The sequence below is a fragment of the Myotis nattereri genome (assembly GCF_964212035.1).
Source record: "Myotis nattereri genome assembly, chromosome: 5".
Classification (NCBI taxonomy): domain Eukaryota; kingdom Metazoa; phylum Chordata; class Mammalia; order Chiroptera; family Vespertilionidae; genus Myotis; species Myotis nattereri.
This window is the reverse complement of record NC_138080.1, coordinates 63,037,235-63,044,244: the sequence shown is the minus strand read 5'-3', so window position 1 is coordinate 63,044,244 and position 7,010 is coordinate 63,037,235. Positions and strand designations below refer to the sequence as shown.

The window sequence follows — 7,010 nt, the reverse complement described above, 5'->3', positions numbered from 1 at the left end:
TAAATGCTGTGATGAAGGGGGGCCCTGTGCATGGGCACCCCAGGTTACTTATTGCTACAGAGCCAACCAGTTCAAGAAGCCTTATCAGATTTGCTATCTCAGCTTCCCCTCCTGGGTTTTACACATGCAAATAAGAACATTAGCTTAATTAACTAGAGCAGTGGTTCTCAACCTGTGGGTCACGACCCCTTTGGTGGTCGAACGACCCTTTCACAGGGGTCCCCTAAGACCATCCTGCATATCAGATATTTACATTACAATTCATAACAGTAGCAACATTACAGTTATAAAGTAGCAACGACAATAATTTTATGGTTGGGTCACAAGAGGAACTGTATTTAAGGGCCAGAAGGTTGAGAACAACTGAACTAGAGAATGGGAACAGGCTGAGGGGAGAGCCAAGAGATTCACCTCAACAAGGCTGGTTTTTATTTACCTTATTAAGAAGGTAAGGTAAATAAGCAAAAATTGATAGAAACAAAGCAGAAACAGAAGGGGGACGGGTACAGGACAACTACCAGCATCGTGGGAATCTTTTAGATGGTTATTGGGAAATGGGTACCTAAAACAGACATTGATGGGGTTAAAGCAAATTTTCTATTACAGTACTACCTAAGGTTGCGTGGGACAAAGAGCCTCCTTCTTGTCCCCCAACATTAGGCTCCAAACAAGTCTTCTTACCCGAGTTTTGAGAACTTTAAAGATTTGGAAAGTGAAACAGCAGTGAGAAACCTGACCAGCAATCACTTTGGAGCAGCAGAAGGCTAATCAATCAAGTTAAAGTTTGAAAAACAAGTCGAGTCCCTTGGCTCAACCCCAAAGCCTTTTTACAAGAGTGGGTAAAATTGTCAAGAGTGAAAAAAAAAAAAAAGTTTCTAGGACTCCCTAATAGGGGAATCCCATGAACTGTGAACAAAAACTCACCAGCAAGGCCAAGACTCAGGTTGCAATTAGTGTGAGAGAAAGTAAAATGTACTGGATGGTACTATTAGGAAAGTTGGAATGTTTAAGAAAGTATAATGTAAAAAAAAAGTCCTATCTCCTTTATTTAGATGTTTATGGCGAGGGAATACCTTCCCCTAACTAGCATTATAAAACGGAAACTATAGAAGAAGTCCTAGTAGAAGCCATTAAGGCACATAAGAATAGAGGGATTGCCATAAAAGTTTGGAGGGGAATTGGTATGTGAGACGGACATTATGTGAACTGACTCTGTCTGTCTTACTGATGTATTATGGGGATGGAAATATATGTGGATGGGAACCTTTGCCCTGCCCAACAATGTAAAAAGGAAGGCATGTAAATCCGCCCTTCAGGCCACACTAATTGGACGTGCTAAATGGGGAGCAGCGCAATGGCCTGAGTCTACCCAGTGCGTTATAGAATCTCATAGGGACAGCACTCTGCAATGGTCTTTGTGGGGCAGACACTGTGCCTCACCACAAGTGCCTCTGAGTGCCTCCCAGGGAAAGTACTGACTTTGGACAAGATCATTTCCATTTGAGGGGCATTGACTACCCTGCCAACTAACACTACTAATGGAAAATTCCACTGTGCCTGAGGGACATAATGCTTGAAACCTGAAATGCCTATGATGTCTGAGGTGCTGTCAGATGAACAGTTGAATGGGGATGGTGGTGCCCAGAAGTATCCCATAATTAAATGGACACGGTTTATGTGAGCCCGTGCTGCCTGGGAAGTGGAAGGAGGAACTACAGGAGAGCCAGGGCGCTTCCTCCCCTGGGACTGACTCTGCAGCAGCAGAGGAGATGCCGGATTCTAATGTCCTGGGGGCTGCTCTGGACAGACCACAAAGAGCTGTTTGGGCTGTGGTTGGCATTCCAAGGTGAAGTGACAGCATCCTGTTTGGAAAGCTGCTGTAGTAAGACCAGCAGATGGAAAGACTCTGGCTGAAGACGTGAAAACAGATCAGCTCCTTTGGGATGGATTGCACACTGTTTTCTCATCTGTGACACCAGGACTGAACAGCAGTCAGGCCGTGTGTGTGGGTTGCTATGACTCCTGGCATTGGCCAGTGGCCTAGCACATGGTCAGTCAGAACAATGGAAACCTGCTAAAGGGATGCCCATTGGGGCACAGCCCTAAGGAATTCTGAGGGTGCCTGAAACAGGACATGCCAGTGCCCATCGAAAGAGCTCCTTTCCGGTCCTCTCGCCAGGCGTCCTCGTGGGAGTGACATCGTCTTTAAACCCTGCGTGGCAATCCCTGACGCACTGCCGTGATGCCCAGTGAGGACAGGGTGACCTGGAAGTCCAACCACTTCCTTAAGATCATCCAACTCCTGGATGATTATCCAAAATGCTTCATTGTGGAGCAGACAATGTGGGCTCCAAGCAGATGCAGCAGATCCGCATGTCCCTCCGCGGGAGGCTGTGGTGCTGATGGGCAAGAACACCATGAGGCGCCAGGCCATCCGAGGACACCTGGAAAACAGCCCAGCTCTGGAGAAACTGCTGCCTCACATCCGGGGGAATGTGGGCTTTGTGTTCATCAAGGAGGACCTCACTGAGATCCGGGACATGCTGCTGACCAATAAGGTGCCAGCTGCTGCCCGTGCTGGTGCCATTGCCCCGTGTGAAGTCACTGTGCCAGCCCAGAACACTGGTCTGGGGCCAGAGAAGAGCTCCTCCTTCCAGGCTCTAGGCATCACCACTAAAATCTCCAGGGCACCACTGAAATCCTGAGGGATGCACAGCTGATTAAGACTGGAGACAAAGTGGGAGCCAGCGAAGCCACACTGCTGAACATGCTCAACATCTCCCCCTTCTCCTGTGGGCTGACCATCCAGCAGGTGTTTGACAATGGCAGCATCTACAACCTGGAAATGCTTGACATCACAGAGGAAACTGCATTCCCGCTGCCTGGAGGGTGTCCGCAGTGTTGCCAGGTAACGCCTTCACATTGGTGACCCAACTGTTGCATCAGTACCCCATACTATTATCAATGGGTACAAGCGAGATCTGGCTTTGTCATTGGAGACTGATTACACCTTCCGACTTGCTGAAAAGGTCAAGGCCTTCTTGGCTGATCCATCTGCTTTTGTGGCTGCTGCCCCTGTGGCCGCTGCCACCACTGCTGCTCCTGATGCTGCAGCAGCACCAGCCAAGGTTGAAGCAAAGGAAGAGTCAGAGGAGTCGGACAAGGATATGGGATTTGGTCTGATTAATTACCAAAAAGCAACCAGCTCAGCCAACTCTATTTGAGAAACAAGGAAATAAAGCTTACTTCCCTTAAAAAAAAAAAAAAAGCTCCTTTCCAGGTTTGGGAGGAGATGGGAATCAAAAAACAGCCCAAGTGTTCAGCTGAGATGGCCACTGGGTCCACCCATGAATAGACATGAGGTCACTGCAGCAATGCAGAGATGGACTGCGTGTAGATAGTCTCCTTGTGCCCTCTGAGGCACAAATGCCAAGAAAACTGCTGTGTCTGCCAGCAAAAGGGACTGAGACTGTAAATGGGTCTGAGGAAGATTCCCTGGGGGAGAGCTCTGAGCTTCCCTGGCAAGTCAGACTGACTTTGGCAGCCCTGAGGCCCTCTAAACTGGTCTTAACAGGAATGGACAGTGGCTCTGGGCTGTGCTTTGCTTACCAGATGGTAGATGAAATGCTCATATGCTGAACGCACGTGAACTCAAGGTATTGTACCAACCTGGATGGCTGAGCGTCATTTCTTCAGACCGGAAATCACACTTTAAAGCCAATAGTGTCCAAGAGTGACAGAAGGAGATGCTTCTCAGTACTACACAGAGAACTGAAAGAGGCCATGTAACATTGTTTGTCTAAAACGGGGGGAGACGAAGCCTGAAGGGCTGGCTTGCATGCCTTCCCCAGTGTGTGCACACACTCTACATGGACATGAGCGGCTAAAGGAGTGTTCCCACCAGGTTAATCTGTTTTTCTGGAGGATCTGGGCAGAGGGGTGGGGAAGGGTGTTGGAAATCTATTTTTTTCATGTCTCCTAATTTTTGTTTTCCTACCTGATGCATTGGTCACAGGATCAGGGCTGAAACTACAAGGGCTCTAAACAGGGATGATGGCTAAGCAAGAAACTCACTGTGTTATGAACATTTCTGTCGTAGTTCCTAAAGGCTGAAATGGACAGCTTTTGCCTTCAAGTCATCTGACAAAATTAGGATTCACAGAGAACTCAGCTCTCTTTCCTGGTGGTCAAAAGAGCTCATTCTTCTGCCCTGTGTAATCTTTCCAAGTCAGATCAGGAATGGACTGAGGGGGAGGCACTTGCTGGACCAGTACTGCTGTCAGCATTCTGGACTAGCACAGAGGCTGAACCTGATGTCACTTCCCAAAGTGGAAAAAGGGGGGGGGGGGGTGGATAAGTGATAATGGGCACATCATTGCCCTTTCCCACATACCTGATGCCCTGTGAATCTCACCCTTCTGGCTGCTCATGACAACATTATTTAACAATTCATTGGGGATCTAGAGGGAACATATTTCCCAGATACCTGAACCATTGTAGCCATTTAATGGAACCCAAGGAGGGGTTGTGGGAAGCTCTGGTTCTTAGCCAATCTGTCAGAAGCACAGATGAGGATCTAGATTTCAATTGGAGTTGTGAGCATCCCATCTGTACCCAATCTGTAAGAAGCACAGGTAGCCAGGGCTCATGGCTGACACTGTAGCACAGGGGAAAGCAAAGCAATAGGATATATGTAAATATTCCATTTTCATGGTTATTGTTACTAAATTATTAAAGTGAATACAAAAATTAAGTGCTGGGGAAAAAATATAGCTCCCAAACACCCTAAAAAATAAATAAGTAAAAATTTTTTTAAAAAAGTGCTGGTTCTTATGTGATGCTGAACCAAGCTCAAATTTGGGTCTATCTGAGCCTCGGCCATTAGCCTTAAAGCTGCCTAAAGGAGGAAGTGATGCAGGGCAACAGGGAGTACCTCTAAGACCTCTGGTCACCAAGAAGGTAGTCAATGTGGGGAAGGGCAAAACCAAGGAACTATTAAAACCAGAGGTAGAGTATAAAGGAGTTGATTCATTTTGTAGAATGGTATCACCAGCTTTCTAAGAAACCTTCAGAGAAATTAATTATGAGTATAAATAATTTTTTGGGGGGTGGCAGGGATGTCTTTAGGGTTGACTTTCACAGAATGTAACTGGCATAGTATGGGAATAGATAATGTATATGGAAGGGGACACTTCCTCTACCTAACATTGAAACCAAAACCTGTAGAAGTCCTCATGGAGAGCACAGTAAGGGTCATATTCATTTATGGAATCATGGTAAAAGTTTGGAGGGGAATTGGTATGTGAAACAGACATTATGTGAACTGACTCTGTCTTACTGATGTATTATGGGGATGGAAATGTATGTGGATGGGAACCTTTGCCCTTCCCAGCATTGTAAAACAGAAGGCATGTAAATCCGCCCTTCAAGCCACATTAATTGGACATGCAAAATGGGGAGCAGTGCGATGGCCTGAGCCCACGCAGTGTGGTGCAGAAGCCGGGGTGCTGGTAGGGACCATTCTCTCTGCAATAGTTCTTTATGGGGCAGACCCTGTGCCTCACACCAAGAGCCTCTGAGTGCCTCCCAGGGACAACTATTCCAACTCTGGACATGAGAATTCCCATTTGAGGGGCATTGACTACCTTGCCATCTGACACTATTGTATTTGCAGCTTATACTTCTGGGTGGTGCCCTGAAGTAGCCCATAATAAAATGGACACGGTTTGTGTGAGCCCGTGCTGCCTGGGAAGTGCAAGAAGGAACTACAGGAGAGCCAGGGCGCTTCCTCCCCTGGGACTGACTCTGCAGCAGCAGAGGAGATGCCGAATTCTAATGTCCTGGGGGCTGCTCTGGACAGACCACAAAGAGCTGTTTGGGCTGTGGTTGGCATTCCAAGGTGAAGTGACAGCATCCTGTTTGGAAAGCTGCTGTAGTAAGACCAGCAGATGGAAAGACTCTGGTTGAAGAATTGAAAACAGATCCGCTCCATTGGGATGGATTGCACACTGTTTTCTCATCTGTGACACCAGGACCGAACAGCAGTCAGGCCGTGTGTGTGGGTCGCTATGACTCCTGGCATTGGCCAGTGGCCTAGCACATGGTCAGTCAGGACAATGGAAACCTGCTAAAGGGATGCCCATTGGGGCACAGCCCTAAGGAATTCTGAGGGTGCCTAAAGCAGGACATGCCAGTGACCGTTGAAAGAGCTCCTTTCCAGGTTTGGAAGGAGATGGGAATCAACAAGCAAATAGCCCATGTGTTTGGCTGAGATGGCCACTGGGTCCACCCATGAATAGACATGAGGTCACTGCAGCAATGCAGAGATGGACTGCGTGTAGATAGTCTCCTTGTGCCCTCTGAGGCACAAATGCCAAGAAAACTGTTGTGTCTGCCAGCAAAAGGGACAGAGACTGCAAATGGCTGGGGAAGATTCCCTGGGGGAGAGCTCTGAGCTTCCCTGGCAAGTCAGACTGACTTTGGTAGCCCTGAGGCCCTCTAAACTGGTCTTAACAGGAATGGACAGTGGCTCTGGGCTGTGCTTTGCTTACCAGATGGTAGATGAAATGCTCATATGCTGAACGCACGTGAACTCAAGGTATTGTACCAACCTGGATGGCTGAGCGTCATTTCTTCAGACCGGAAATCACACTTTAAAGCCAATAGTGTCCAAGAGTGACAGAAGGAGATGCTTCTCAGTACTACACAGAGAACTGAAAGAGGCCATGTAACATTGTCTAAAATGGGGGGAGACGAAGCCTGAAGGGCTGGCTTGCATGCCTTCCCCAGTGTGTGCACACACTCTACATGGACATGAGCGGCTAAAGGAGTGTTCCCACCAGGTTAATCTGTTTTTCTGGAGGATCTGGGCAGAGGGGTGGGGAAGGGAGTTGGAATCTATTTTTTTCATGTCTCCGACTTTGTTTTTCTAACCTGATGCATTGGTCACAGGATCAGGGCTAAAACTACAGGGTCTCTACACTGATCTTGGCTCAGCAAGAAACAATAAA

General features: G+C 47.7%; 1 pseudogene across 1 annotated transcript; it reads left to right on the top strand.

Moving 5' to 3' along the window:
• The first annotated feature begins 2,242 nt into the window (after positions 1-2,242).
• LOC308520264 (large ribosomal subunit protein uL10-like) lies at positions 2,243-3,224 on the top strand (annotated as a pseudogene). Its single transcript has one exon. The product of its transcript is annotated as a large ribosomal subunit protein uL10-like (transcript).
• The last annotated feature ends 3,786 nt before the right edge of the window (positions 3,225-7,010 follow it).